The sequence below is a fragment of the Panthera pardus genome, unplaced genomic scaffold (genome assembly GCF_024362965.1).
Source record: "Panthera pardus isolate Hobbes unplaced genomic scaffold, ASM2436296v1 HiC_scaffold_2, whole genome shotgun sequence".
NCBI classification, from domain to species: Eukaryota; Metazoa; Chordata; class Mammalia; order Carnivora; family Felidae; genus Panthera; species Panthera pardus.
Window position 1 is genome coordinate 86,206,580 of NW_026526765.1, and position 15,605 is coordinate 86,222,184.

Consider the following 15,605-nt stretch of genomic DNA (forward strand, 5'->3'; position numbering starts at 1 on the left):
TTGAAAAATGGAAACACATGTGTATTGAAATTTTAAATCATGTTTAAGACATTAGGATAGGGAAGATCTTTATATAGGAAAAAAAAAAAAAAAAGCAAAATCATCAGAATTTAAAATGTCCTAGAATTCAGATGCCATAAAGTTAAAATGATAAATTAGAAGAAAATATTCACAAATTGTGTAACAGCAAAATTTTTTTAAACAACCAAAAAGAATGCCTACAGATCAATAAGAAAAAGGTAAACTGCTGTAAGGGTGGGAACACCTTTCTTCTCCTGTCTGAGGTCCTGTGGCTGGGCCCAAGGATTACATTTACAAAAGACAAAAGGAGCATATAAATTTTATTTGTTATTAAAATTTTTATGTGGATGAGGAAGGTTTTATGTATAAGAAATGAAAACCCAAAGAAGTGGATTGGCATGAGACTTTACATATCATTTTAACAAAGAACAATAAATTGTGGAGACTGACCAGGCAGGAGAAGAGTGTTTGGACTAAGGTTAGTAAACTGTGGGAAAATGACTAGGAAATAGATGAGGAAAACTAATGAAAGACCAGGGTTATTCTAGCTGGTTTGTTCATATAGAGTAATCTTGGTGTCAACTCTCTGTTTCCAGTGATAAAAATGTTCCAGTCTTCCTGATATAAGGAGGACACTTTTCTCATGGGAAATTTAATGCCCTGTTTTAGGTAGAAAGGGAACCCTTACCATATTTGTTTTTTCTCACTTGCCTCAGGTCAATCAGTATGCCAAAGTGGTATATTTTGAGGTGTCATGTTCTAATCTCCTTTACTACCTATTACAAAAATGGGTAAATTATATGAGCAGGTTATTCACAGAAGATGAAACACAAAGGCCATTAAACATTCAGAATTATGCTGAACCTCAGTAGTAATCCGGGAAATGCAAGTTTAAATAATAAGATAGTTTACTCTAAAACAGGGAAATTCAAGAATATGAAGTATTAGTATAAGGGTAAGTGGATATTTTCATGCTGTGCTGCTAAAAGTGTAGAGTGCTTCCAGCCATTTATGGGGTGGGAGGGTGCAAGTTTGGGCTGTGATTTGGCGCATTCTGATTTTGGGTTAAGAATGATAGACTGAGCATGTAGCTTTACCTCTGCTCCTTTCTGAAATTCAGTGAAATGACGGGAAAATCATTTTTTAATGGCACAAACTTACAAGACCAAAAATGGTAAAGGAGACAACAGCATCATTCTGTCCCTGAAAGGCTGATAGATGAATGAAAACTAATTTGGTAAACCCAAGAAAGCCGCAAACAGGAATGAGGAAAGCCAAGAAACAATCATCACAACACAACCCTCCCCCCCCCCCCCCCCCCGCCCCCCAACCACCACCAACTGCCCCACAAAAGGCTTAGAAATTGATAGCACCAGGTACCTCTAGGAGTCGTGGTAAAGGTCTTTTTTATTTAAATCCCTCCCTAACTACACTACTAAGTAATTCCACCCCCCCAACTCAAGGATGATTGGAAGTTATTTTAGATCTAGCATGAAGTTAAGTAATCTTTAGCTTTAGTGCCTAGTACTTGCATAGGCCCCTTCCAAGGCCTGAGAGGGGCCTAAGAAATGTGTTCAGATGATCATTTTTTGGCTTTAATTTGTAAAACTAAATTATTTTTTATTCTTTCTCTCAAAGCCCCCAAAGTGCATGCTTCAGGTCCCACAAGAGTATAATCTGCTCCTGTCTATAGGATTGTTATGCAGAGACAGTAAAGCAGAATCTCTATTCAGAGGATACTGGACCTTGGGTCCTATTTTGAAAAGAAAGGGATTTAGGAACGGGTTTTCTTTTTTCTGTTTTTGTTATCTTTTTTTTTTTTTTTAATGTTTATTTAGTTTTGAGAGAGAGAGGCAAAGTGTGAGCACAGGAGGAGCAGAGAGAGAGGGAGACACAAAATCCAAAGCAGGCTCCAGACTCTGAGCTAGCACAAAGTCCAACACAGGGCTCAAACCTGTGAACCATGAGATCATGACCTGAGCTGAAGTCAGAGGCTTAATGGACTGAGCCACCCAGGCACCCCTTGCACCCCTTAGCAAAGGTTTATGTACAGTGAAAGTTTGTATACTTAAAGTTCACACTTGCAGAGTCCTCCAACCTAGTTCAAAGAATGTTGGCAGTTATGACAAATCTATCCTCCAGGCAAGATCCTTTTCTTAGAAATTTGACACCTGAAAGACCTGATGATACTGACTCTGGGGTCCCCAAAGAAAGGGCCCAGTGAAATCATCTTACAATGTAGTGTGCAACCACAGGGCCTCCCTTCCTTGCCTCTCTTGCACATAGATTTCTAAAGTGTACTACTCTTAAGTTTTAATATATACACCAAAGCCAGCATCTTGTGGAAAAAACAAAAGAATAGATGGAAATAAGTGGAAAAACCACTTCAAACAGTAAGACAATTTACCAAAATAGCAATATATGAAATTAACATTAAAAACCTAGAGTCTTCACCAAAGAAGACATACAGATGGCAAATGAGTAACCAAGATATCCTTCAATAGGTAAATGGATAAACTGTGGTAGATGTAGACAATGGAATATTATTCAGTGCTAAAAAGACATGATCTACCGGGGTGCGTGGGTGGCTCATTTGGTTAATTGGCCGACTTCAGCTCAGGTCATGATCTCACCCGTTTGTGAGTTTGAGCCCCGCATGAGGCTCTTTGCTGCCAGGTTGGAGCCTGGAGCCTGCTTCAGATTCTCTGTCTCCCTTTCTTTCTGCCCCTCCCCCACTCACTCTGTGTCTCTCAAAAATAAACACTAAAACAATTAAAAAAAAAAAAAGAAATGAGCTATCAAGTCATGAAAATATATGGAGACAACATAAATGCCCATTACAAAGTAAAAGAAGCCAATCTCAACAGGCTACTTACTGTATGATTCTAATTATACAACATTCTGGATAAGGCAAATGTTAGAGCTAATAAAAAGACCCATGGTTACTAGGGGTGGGGGTTGGGGCCAATGACTAGGCGGAATGCATAATGATGGATACAAGTCATTATACATTTGTCCAAACCCAATGAATGTATGCCAAGAGTGAACCCCAAGGTAGACTGTGAACTTTGGATGATTATGATGTTTCAGTACAGACTTATCAACTGTAACAAATGTATCATTCTGATGGGGGATGTTGATGAAGGAGGCTATGCAGGCAGTGGTAGCGGGCTTAGGGGAAATCCCCATCTTCTCAATTTTGCCGTGAACATAAAACTGCTCTGAAAAAAATATAGTCTTAAAAAAAAATAGAAAAAAAATAAGAAAGTCATTAAAAAATAGTCTTCATTTATATGAACAAAAATGAGTTCCAAAGTATAGTTTATAATAATAAGTACTTAGAATAATTTTTAAATACCGAAGCATATATACATATATATAGTTAGGCATATACACCTAAGAATAATTTTTAAACACCTAGGCATATATGCCTATACATATAAATAGGCATATACACCTAAACTATATAAGGAAACGTATATAAACATCTATAAGAAATATATATGGACAAAAATATGTCCAAAACATATATAAGGAAAAGTATGTTTTAAAAAATACTATGTACTTGGATAGAAACAATGGGAGACAATTCACCACAGGTCTCTCATGTTTCTGCCCAGCTGAGAAACAGATGCACTGACTGCCTTTGTTCTACAATGTCTTTTAAAAAGTGTTTATTATTAAGATATTATTCACAAACTACAAAATTCACCCCGTTAAAGTATACAATTCACAGCTGTTATGTTGTTTTGTTTTGTTTTGTTTTGTTTTGTTTTATTTTGTTTTTAAGTAGGCTTCATGTTCAGCGTGGGGGCCCAATTCCAGGGCTAAGTGTGGGCAGAACTCATGGCCATGAGATCAAGACCAGAGTTGAGATCAAGAGTGGGACAGTGAATTGACTGAGTCACCCAGGCCCCCTACATTTCAGTGGTTTTAAGTATATTCACTAAAATGTATAACCAACACCACCATCTAATTCCAGAACATTTTTATCACTGCCCCCTCCCCCCCGAAAAATCTTTGTACCTACTGGCAATCTCTCTGCATTTTCTCTCCCTGCCAGACCCAGGTAACCACTAATCTACTTTCTGTCTTTAGGGATTTGCCTATTCTGGAAATTTCAGAAAAATGGAATCACACAGCATATGTCTTTTGAGTCTGGCTTCTTTCATTGAGTATAATGTTTTCAGGGTTCACCCATGTTGTAGTGTGTATCACTGTTTCACTTCTTTTTATTTCCAAATAATATTTGATCATATAACATTTTGATTATTCATTTATCAGTTAATTTGGGTTGTTTCTACCTTTCGACTATTATGAAAAATGCTGCTACAAACTCAAGAAATATTTTTACGTTGTTGGAGACATTAGAGACTAAATGGAACAGAGGGCAGCCAAGACAGCAGAGCAAAACACATGTTCATTTGATTGGTTACTTGCGATGAGTTACATGAAGACTGTTGTCCAATCAGAAAGACATTTTACCTTCCCAAGATTAAATTTTTATATACTTCATGGGATGTTCCTGGGATTTGCCAATGCCTCATTTCCCATTATGCGTTTTAACTTTAGGTAAAACACTGATCAAAATGCCGATAATATAATTCTATTGACTTTTTCTATATTTGTGAGGGACCTGGCAGAGTGTTGCCTAATGAAAGAAAGCAACACTGTATTACCAGTAATAATTTCAGTTATGCTTTTAAATGCTACTTGCCAAAATCTTACTTTATAATTTGAATCTAGCATCATATGGGCCAGTGGTTTTCAATTTGGCATGCATATAAGACTTATCCAGGGAGTTTTAAACAAGTAAATAAACCAGGACCTATACCAGACATACTGAATACCTTCAGTTAATATTCTTGGTATACAATGTATATCATTTCTCAGTATTATATGTTATAGTACAATATTAAAAAAAAAACAAACTATGATCACCTATTTTTTTGTGGATCAGGTGTAACATTCACTGACCTATTTGAAAATAGGCTTAATCATTGTCCTTAAAGACATTGGCAATTTTTTTGGAAATGGCTTTATTATTTGGTTTTTCATGTTATAGAAACAGCCAATTTCTGTGTCAGTTACGTTAGCCTTATTATGAACTTTCATTAGATCTTTCAAATTTGGAAATTATTAGTAATAAATTAGCCATAGCCATTTTAAGTCTCTCTCATCTATGAATAGTTTTGTTTTATTCTATGTTTGCCTCAAGCAATCTACAATCAGCTACAGGCCTGAGTTTGTGTATTTAACAAAGAAGAATCATTTCAGAGCCCAGTAGAAAAGGAATGTGCCAGCTACTTCAAACTACTGATGCTTCAAAGACACGACTCTTGGGTATAGGATTTTCATGGTATCACTTAGACAATTTTCAGAGCATACTGGGGGCTGGAATCAGAATTCTAGAACCCTTTAGTTGAGAAGCAGATGGCTTCACAAGACTGACATCTCAAGATGTAGTAAAAAAGAATTTCTTACATTGTACTAAATAAAGTGATAAGGGAAAATTTTATTGTGGCTATTTGTTTAAAATATTGTTGATATTGTCTTAAGGTTTTATTTGCTAGACATATAAAGAAGCCTTCTCTTTCCTTCTTAAGCTATCTGTAGTCCACAGCAATTAAAGGAAATTTTTTTTTGACATTTATTCATTTTTGAGAGGGAGAGAGAGACACAGAGAGAGAGAGAGAGAGAGAGAGAGAGAGAGAGAGAGAGAGGCAGAATCTGAGGCAGGCTCCCTCCAGGCTCTGAGCTGTCAGCACAGAGCCCAACACAGACCTTAAACTCACGGACCATGAGATCATGACCTGAGCTGAAGTTGGACACTTAACCAACTGAACCACCTAGGCACCCTGGTAGACCACAGAAATTTAATAAACTCTTCTTGTAAATTTAAAACATTACAAGAAACAATTGAAAACATTAAAAAAAAGATATCAGCTTCTCATTGACCAGTCCCAATCCCAACATTCAAACACTCTTATTGATATACACATTTTGCATGGTGATATATAGTTATTTGTGTGGTTCCAGTGACACACTGTCCCCCTTTTTGCTAGGATAATTGGCATTTACAAAAGCAAGGCTGTACCTACAATGTCATATTTGAGAATAGTGCTCATTTAATCAGATATTATAAGCCATTTTAAGGGAATTAAAATTGACCTTACTTATGCACCCAATGTCTACTGAGTCCTTCAGGAAAGCTGTCCTGTGCCTGCTGTACAGAGTCCCTACTATAGATTGAAATCTTTGTCCCTCCATATGTTGGAACCTAATCGCTAATATTCTGGTATTTGGAGATGGGGACTTTGGAAGGTGATTAGTTCACAAGGGCAGAATCTATATGAATGGGATTAATGCCTTTATAAAAGAAATCCCAGAGAGTTCTGTCACCCCATCTGCCATGCAAGGATGCTGTGAAAAGGTGATTGTCTATGAACCAGGAAGTAGGCCTTCACCAGACATGGAATCTGCCTTGATCTTGGACTTTACAGCCCCCAGAATTGTAAAACATTCCTACTGTTTACAAGTCACCTAGTCTGTGGTATTTTTCTAACAGTAGCCTGAAGGGACCAAGACAGTTCCAAACTTACAAGTGGTAAGAAATTTGCTTCTTGGCAGACCAGAAACAATAGGACATTTTGGATACTTCAAAAATGAAGGATTTTCCCAAATTAATAGGTACTGTTAATAAAACTACTTTCAAAGAATAGGCTTCGAAGAGTAAATATGCAAATAGATTCTTTCTGGCAGAAGGAGAATAGAGATGCTTTCATCCCAGAAAGCAAGTTTTAGGTCTCTCTACAAATTCATTTCAACATTTTTTGTCTATAGGTATCTCTGTTCTTTGACTTTTCCTTTTAACCAGTTGTGACATTTTCTGGTTCTTTCATTAAGAATATGTCAAATAGGGGTGCCTATTTGAAGAGCATATGATTCTTGATCTTGGGATCATGAGTTTGAGCCCCTATATACATACACATTGGGTGTAGAGATTAAATAAATAAACTTTTCTAAAAAAGGGTAAGTTAAATAGAATCTTTGAAACACAGTCATTTTAAATCTATATCAGAGCCATGATTTTAACCATTTCTGAAAATTTCCCTTTAAAATGACTTATTCTCATACTGGCCTGCTTAACATTTATCATATGCCTAAAACTGTTTTGTTTCACTTACATTATTTGTTCCTCACAACAAGGTACTATAACACAGACACTACTAAGAGCTTGCCTCCCTCCACACCTTTGTTGGCAGATGGGGACTATAAAACAGAGTTTATAGATAAATGAACTAGGATTAAAATCTAGGTAGTTTGGTTGCAAAGTCCACACTCTTAACCATTACTCTATACTCACTATAAACAGAGAAAACTTTAATTTTTATGACTAATTTTGAGTCTCAGAGACAGAGATTTCTCAAGGCAAACCTATAAATTTGTTTCCAACTTTGATTTGGTACCCCTTGGTGCTTGAAAATTAGGAAAAATGTGCTAATTGTCATAACACCAATATTTCCAGTGATACTGAAAAATGTGGGAGAGACATAGTTACAAGTTTGGCATTCTTACACCATCCCTCCCCTCCCCCCATAAACATCTTATAATTTTAATCCTATATGATCACTGCTCTGGGTCATGTTAAAAACAAGACAATAGGCTGAAAATGGAGTTGCTTATGCTAATCCCCATGTCAACAAACTGAGACTGAACCTAATTACAGTTTTGGCTCTCCCAGAAACAGAATCTTAGACTACTCAATCAGGAATCACCTGATCAGCACTAGTTTGGTAACTTCCCCAAGAGATGCCTCATCCTCCTAAAGAAAAGTAACTTTGGAATAGCCAATCTGTTTTGTTTAGTTTTGTTTTTGCCTGGTAAAATTTTCTTGTTCCAGCTCCCTTTTGACTATAAAAGTCTTTCCTTTTGTACAGCTCCTCAGAGCTCCTTCCTATCTGCTAGATTAGATGCTGCTTTATCGGAACCGATTTTTTGCTCAAAGAACTCTTAAAATTTTTAATATGCCTCAGTTTATCTTTTAACAGCCATGGTTAGAATGAGTCTAGGCCTTCAAGTTAGAACTGATAGTGCCATTATCAACAATAGCCAAATTATGGAAAGAGTGCAAATGTCCATCCACAGCTGAATGGATAAAGAAGATGTGGTATATATACACAATGGAATATTACTCAGCCATTAAAAAGAATGAAATCTTGCCGTTTGCAATGATGTGGATGGAACTAGAGTATATTAGGCTAAGCAAAATAAGTCAGAGAAAGACAAATACGATACGATTTTAGCCATTTGTGGGATTTAAGAAACAAAACAGATGAACATGAGGGAAGGGAAGAAAAATAAAATAAGAAAATAACAGGGAGGGAGGTATGCCATAAGAGATTCTTAACAGCAGAGAACAAACTGAGGGTTGCTGGAGGGGAGGTGGGCGGGGGGATGGGCTAAATGGGTGATGGGCATTAAGGAGGGCACTTGCTGGGATGAGCACTGGGTGCTGTACGTAAGTGATGAATCACTAAATTCTACTCCTGAAACCAATACTACACTATATGTTAACTAACTTGAAGTTAAATAAAAACTTGGAAGAAATAAAAGAACTGATAGTGACAGTCACTTTGATTGATGAGAGGCTGAGGAGCAGCCTATGCTTGGCTGAAGGGTAGCTGGTGAACAACCAGCTGCATTCCTGGTGATACAATCTCTCATGATCTTTCTTCTTTTTGTTTTTAAATGTTTATTTATTTATTTTGAGAAAGAGAGAGAGAGTGCACGCATGGCCAGGGGAGGGGCAGAGAGAATCCCAAGCAGGATCTGCACCGTCAGCTCAGAGCCGGATGTGAGGCTCAGTCCCACGAACCGTGAGATCATGACCTGAGCCAAAACCAAGAGTCAGACACTTAACCGACTGAGCCACCCAGACACCCCTCTTTTTTTCTTTAAATCTTATCTGCCACAGCCTCTTTGTCTTCCTGCCAAGTTCTTTTTAAACTTTATTTTTTGGTGCCAATCATTATAGACAGAATAATCTCAAAACTTGGAGATTCACTGAAGCTTCACTCAAGAGGCTTTTCTGACAAGCAAGGGAGTTGAATTTCTTTGTTTTGAATTACAGTAAATATGGTGAATAGGGTAAAGCTGTATTAACCTAGATTCCACCAAGTCACAATACGTGGTTTTTTAAGGTACCTGTTTGGCTTATGCTGAATAATTCTATATGTGTATCTTAAATGTATGTTATTTGATGGTAACTAAGACTTTTTTGGGGAGCTAAAACTTGCAATTTTGCCAACTTGCTCCTGATAGTGCAGGACCATTTGCTCAATTTTATCATGGCTTCATTTTTTCCAGCATTCCTTCACTACAATGTGAAGATGGATCTAAGGTTCCAAATCACCAAATAAAAATCCTGTTCACAGAACTATCTACCTAATTTGTGGGGTCTTTTGTTCAGAAGTTATGAAAAATTTCAAGATGGCAAAAGCAGAGTATTAAACAAAGTGTAGAGCTCTTCTAAATGTGTGCCCTTCTATTTGTCTGAGTGTGGTGCATGTGAATGTATACACATAAGTACACATAAGCTTTTAGGCATAAAATTGAGTTTTTAAGAAAAAATCTCAAATATATATGCTTTATACACACACACACACACACACACACACACACACACACACGTACAGATACAACTATTCTTTCTTAAAATTTTCATCTGCTCTTAAAACTTACACTATTGTTTCTGGGGTGCCTGGATGGTTCAGTCAGTTAAGTGTCTGACTTTGGCTCAGGTCAGGATCTCACAGTTTGTGAGTTCAAGCCCTGCGTTGGGCTCTGTGCTGACAGCTCAGAGCCTGGAGCCTGCTTTGGATTCTGTGTCTCCCTCTCTCTTTGTCCCTCCCCCACTCACAATCTCTGTCTCTCAAAAATAAATAAACATTAAAAAAAAATTGAAAAAAAACCTTACACTATTATTTCTAAGAAGATATCTGCATTTGTATCTCTATTGTATTCATTTAGCAAATATTTATTGTTTGCCAGAATTCTGTTGGAGGCATTTAAAATGCATATAATGACTGCAGGTCCCAAAGCAATCTTGCACCTAAGAGGGAACTTGGGGACTGAAAAACACCTGGTGGGGCAACAAGACAGAAGGATCCTGGCTTAATGACACTGTGGAACATCATGCTTGTCTGTGTCAGGCTTTTATGTGTTCATGTTATTTTAGCCACTGGCATTTAGGACTTTTCTATTATTTTTACCGAATCTAATCCTAACTAGTAAAATAGACATCTCAAATTCAACATATCCAAAAACGAACTGTGGATTTTTTCTCTCAAACCTCGATAATTGCATCCATGTCCTTCCAGTTGCAGAGGCTGAAATTTTTTGTAAAGGGGTCCTTATCCTTGGATTCATGAAGTTTCAAGGGATCAAGGAGACTATAAAATTGGATGGGAAAAAGTGCATCTATAATACCACAAATCTGTAACTGAAATTCAATGTTTCCTCAATTATTATTATAGGGAATAAATAATAATATCTGTGATTTGTCACCAACAAAAATCACAGATATTTTTATATTACATTACAGTTGTTACAGAGTTTTCAAAATACCTTTAATATTCATCATTGCTTTGTGGTTTTTTTGTTTGTTTTAGAGACAGAGCATGCACACACGTGCAAGAAGGGGGGAAGAGAGAGAGAGGGAAGAGCGAGAATCTTAGGCAGGCTCCACATCCAGCAAAGAGTCTGACATGGAGCTTGATCTAATGACCATGAGACCATGACCTGAGCTGAAATCAAGGTTTGGATGCTTAACTAACTGAGCCACCCAGGTGTCCCCATCATTGCTTTGAATTATAGGAACAACTGTCAAGAAAGCACATGTGTTTATCACATGTTTTATTATTTTGATAATGATATTTCAATATAAGTGAGTTCCTTTGTAATTTTAACTATTTTAATTCATATTCTTAAAACAATGCTCTGAGAGGGCAGGTCATAACCTTCATTGGAGGGCTAACAGGGGTCTATGACATATAAAGGGTAAGAGTCTTTTCCTGCCAGTCACCCTTGATCTCTCAATTTGTCTCATATCCACGTGGCAAAGGGTGCTAGTTGCCACCAGTATCCATTCTTCCTATTTTCCTTAGTAACAGAACACCAGGCTTTTGGGGGGGGGGGGGACAGTTATAATGTTCTCACCTGAAAGACTATATTTCCCAGACATTCCTTGTAGGTAAGTGTGGCCTTGTGAATAAGTTCTAGCTAAAAAGTTCTAAGTCAAAATGTTGTATAGGATTCCTGGAAAGGTTGCTTAAGAGGTTCTGCTTAGCTAAATAGAAAACATTTTTGGCTTCTCCTCCTCCCTCTTTTCTCCAGTCATGAAAAAGGACCCAATGAATGGACTTCTTAGTCATCTATGCCCTTGATAATGAAAACTGTGGTGGTAAAGCAGAAAATGAGAAGGAACTTGAGTTCCTGATAACTGTAGACAGCTACCATGTCATCACATGTTTGCCTACTTCTGGAATTAAGAACAAATGGAGGGTTACTTGAGGGGTTGTGGCAGGGGAGGTGGGCTAAATGGGTAGGGGGCATTAGGGAATCTACTCCTGAAATCATTGTTGCACTATATGCTAACTAACTTGGAAGTGAATTAAAAAAATAAAATAAAAAAAAAAAGAAAAAATACTCTCTAGGTAGATTTCAGTTGTTAACTACTAAATACAATTCCTAACTGATATACCCCAATTATGACAAGTCCTACTGGTTCTGTCTTCAAAAATCGAATTCAAATTCACAGTCTGAGTATTTCTATCTCCACCATTATTACCCTGGTCTCAGCTTCTATCAAACCTCACCTGAATTGTTGCAATACCAAGTTCCTATTGATCTTCCTTCTCTTCCCTTGGCTCCTCACAGTGTATTCTCAACCAGGATCCCAAATGAACTTTTAAAATTTATAAGGTGGATCATATCACTTCTTTACACAAAAACTTCAAAAAATTTTTTCCTCATTCCCCCATAAAAGTTAATTCCTTTTATATAATGAAGGGCTATATAGTTTTATAAGATGTTACCAATCTACCCCCCACCTCTCTAATCTCTTCTATTACTCTATTCCACCTCACTCAGTTCCTACCCCACTTAACCCCTTGTTGCTCTTTGTATATGACAAACATGCTCAAGGTAGGTGCTTAGTAATATAGGAAATGAATAGCTGAGGAAGCCAGCAGAAGGCCATTTCAGGGGGCAATCTTTGTCTAGGCTAGAATTATTCAATGTGGCAAGCCTGATTATTCCAAACGATTGAATTCTTTTTTTTTTTTTAATTTTTTTTTAACGTTTATTTATTTTTGAGAGAGAGACACACACAAAGCGCGGTCTCTGATGAGGGTCAGAGAGAGAGAGAGAGAGACAGACAGAATCTGAAGCAGGCTCCAGGCTCTGAGATGTCAGCACAGAGCCTGATGCAGGGCTTGAACTCATAAACCATGAGATCATGACCTGAGCCGAAGTTGGATGCTTAACCAACTGAGCCACTCAGGTGCCCCCAAATGATTGGATTCTTATATACACTGTTGATATTAATAACTAATCCTGACCTGAGCACCACCATTAAAATAATTTCCCTAAAACACTGCTTTCAATAGTACTTTCCAGCTCAATAACATTTAATACTTATACACTTTACTGATAGTTAAAACTAATGTCTAGTGAAGCCTGTTACTAGCAGTAGAGAAGCAAAGGAGTCTGTTTGTTCTTATTGCTATGCTGCAAGTTCATAGCAAAATAATAATAATGAAATTTAATTATGTGTAACATAATTGTCCACATAGTTGATATAATTAGATATAATTATAAAGCTATTGTAAAAGACTTGAAAACATCTTTTTAAAAAAACTGTTTTAGGGGTGCCTGGGTGGCTTGGTCGGTTAAGCGTCCGACCTCGGCTCAGGTCATGATCTCACTGTCCGTGAGTTCAAGCCCCGCGTCGGGCTCTGTGCTGACAGCTCAGAGCCTGGAGCCTGTTTCGGATTCTGTGTCTCCCTCTCTCTCTGCCCCTCCCCTGTTCATGCTGTGTCTCTGTCTCAAAAATAAATAAACGTTAAAAAAAAATTAAAAAAAAAACTGTTTTAGGGGTGCCTGGGTGGGTCAGTCAGTTAAGTATCTTACTTTAGCTCAGGTATGATCTAACAGTTCTTAAGTTCGAGTCCTGCATTGGGTTCTTTGCTGTCAGCACAGAGTCTGCTTCAGATCTTCTGTCGCCCTCTCTCTCTCCCCCTTCCCTGCTCACTCACTCTCTCCCATAAATAAATATTTAAAACAATTAAAACATAAATAAAAAATTAAAAAAAACTATTTTAGGGGCACTCAGCTAGGTCAGTTGGAAGAACATGTAACTCTTGACCTTGAGGTCATGAGTTTGAGCCCCACCTGGGGTGCAAAGATTACTTAAATAAATAAAACTTAAAAAAAAACTGTTTTAGGGCACCTGGGTGGCTCAGTCAGTTGAGCATCTGACTCTTGATTTCAGCCCAGGTCATGATCCCAGGATTGTGGGATCAAGTCCCATGTTACCCCAATGGTAAGCCATTGTAAAAAATGAGATACAATGAGGAAAAGAAAAAGAAAGTAATTGCATCATTGATCAAGGAATCAAGGAGAATACATTTGTATTGAGGTGATTTGTTTCCATTGAGCTATTATAGGTTATTTAAAGCTTTTAAAACTGTCTCACCATTAAGTAGACAATAAAATGGACTAATTTTTAGATATTAAAATGATGTTTCTTATGGCTAAAACTGCAAAAATTACCACCTTTACATGTAGACCTGGCAGTTACCAAGAGTTTGATATTTTTAATAGAGATACATGTATACTGAGAGAAGTACATAGGAAATGTCAAGGAAAACTCCATTTGACCCTGAAGTTCTATTTCATTTCTTTTTAGGAACATTTAAATTAACCTTCAGAGTCTTAGATAAAAAGTGCTGGAGAATCAGTTGTAAGAATCACCATGGAGACCACACTGTGTTCTCAGGTCACATTAACAAGGTCTCTCCAGTCTGCCGAGGATGGGTTTCCTGCATCTGGCAGTGCTGTAACTAGTAGACAGGAATTATGAATTGTGTGGTTGTGAGTAACAAATATACACTGACATTAGCTTCAGCAACGAGAGGTTTATTTAAGGGAGAAAACTGACCGTTTCAAAAACCCAACATTTCATTTCATCTCCCTCAGAGTTGCTTGGCCTCTGCTTCTCTCTGTGCTTCTGGGTTTACTTGTGGCATCTCTGCTCCCCCCCCCCCAAAATTATCTTGTTCTTGGCTTTGATTTGCTGTCCTTTATAGGTCTTGCCCTGACCCTTCGGTTGTATTTAGCATCTTCTGACTAATTGGCTCAGTATCTGTATTCAAAAGTCCCGAGAAAAAGAATCTGATTGGTTCAGCTTAGGTCAGGTATCTGCAGGTGGACCAATAGGCTGTAATGGTGGTGGATGGATACCTAGTGTTTGTCTTTACAGAAGCCCTGTCCAGTTAAAGTACACATCATCTATAGTTTTGTGAAGTCTTTAGGGGATAAAGGAGTAAAGCAGGCTGTGGTGATAATAAATCCCCAGTTCCATTCTGGAATCTGTTAACAATTCATTTACACCTTCCCTTCCCCACTAATTTTAGGGAATTAAGACAGTACACACACACACACACACACACACACACACACACACACACACACACAGAGTGCCTGAGTTACAAAAAAAGTTGACAAAAAATAAAGGTTATATTGATCCTTCCACTTCACTTGCTATTTGAATGACAAGTCAATCAGCAAATATTTATTGATTGTATTTAGTGAACTCAGCATTGTGCAGCACTGAGGCCAGGAATGAGAAGGACAAGAAGTGACATAAATGGTCTTTGATGCTCAAGGTTTTCCTAAGTTATGAGAAGTCCAAGCCCCCAAAGGAACCCCATTTCTGTTGTCTCCCAGTTGGCTCCCAGATACACAGTTTACACATACTTACTGTCTACCTGGTCATCACTGCAGTTCAATTCTTGTCACTACATCTCCAACCACACTCTTACTTTCCAGAGTTTGCCCCTTCAACAGACTTCATAGGGGAGAGAGATGCTAGAAATTTCTCTTAGGGAAATTTTTTTTTGGGGAAGAAAAGACACATCATGTTTATTCATGTATTTATGGATATATGTATTTACTTATATATTTATTGGTTAAGTGGCCAGCATCTAAAAAAAAGTCAGGAGAAACTATATAACAATTTGATTTTCTTATTTCTCTTCAAATATCTGAAAATCTGCCTTTTGGGATCTGCATTTCCATATAGCACCAATTATTGGACCCAAATAGTAATCTCACTCTGTAGATAGGGCATGAGTTTCTCCACCTAGTTCTTCTACTGTACGCTGTGTTATATCCTGCCTGCGCCACCCCCTCCCCCCTGCCGCTTTACTCATTTTTATCTGCCTTTCCCTTATAGGCATTTATGGTTGCAAATCACTTAGTTCATGAGATGTACTATATTCTTACTTTTTTCCAAATCT

At 37.6% G+C, this 15,605-nt stretch overlaps 1 protein-coding gene across 2 annotated transcripts in view; it reads right to left on the minus strand.

Annotated features, from left to right (window-relative positions):
• POLR3G (RNA polymerase III subunit G) overlaps nucleotides 1-15,605 on the minus strand; it is a 103,274-nt gene that overhangs the window by 60,824 nt on the left and 26,845 nt on the right. The window lies entirely within an intron of this gene.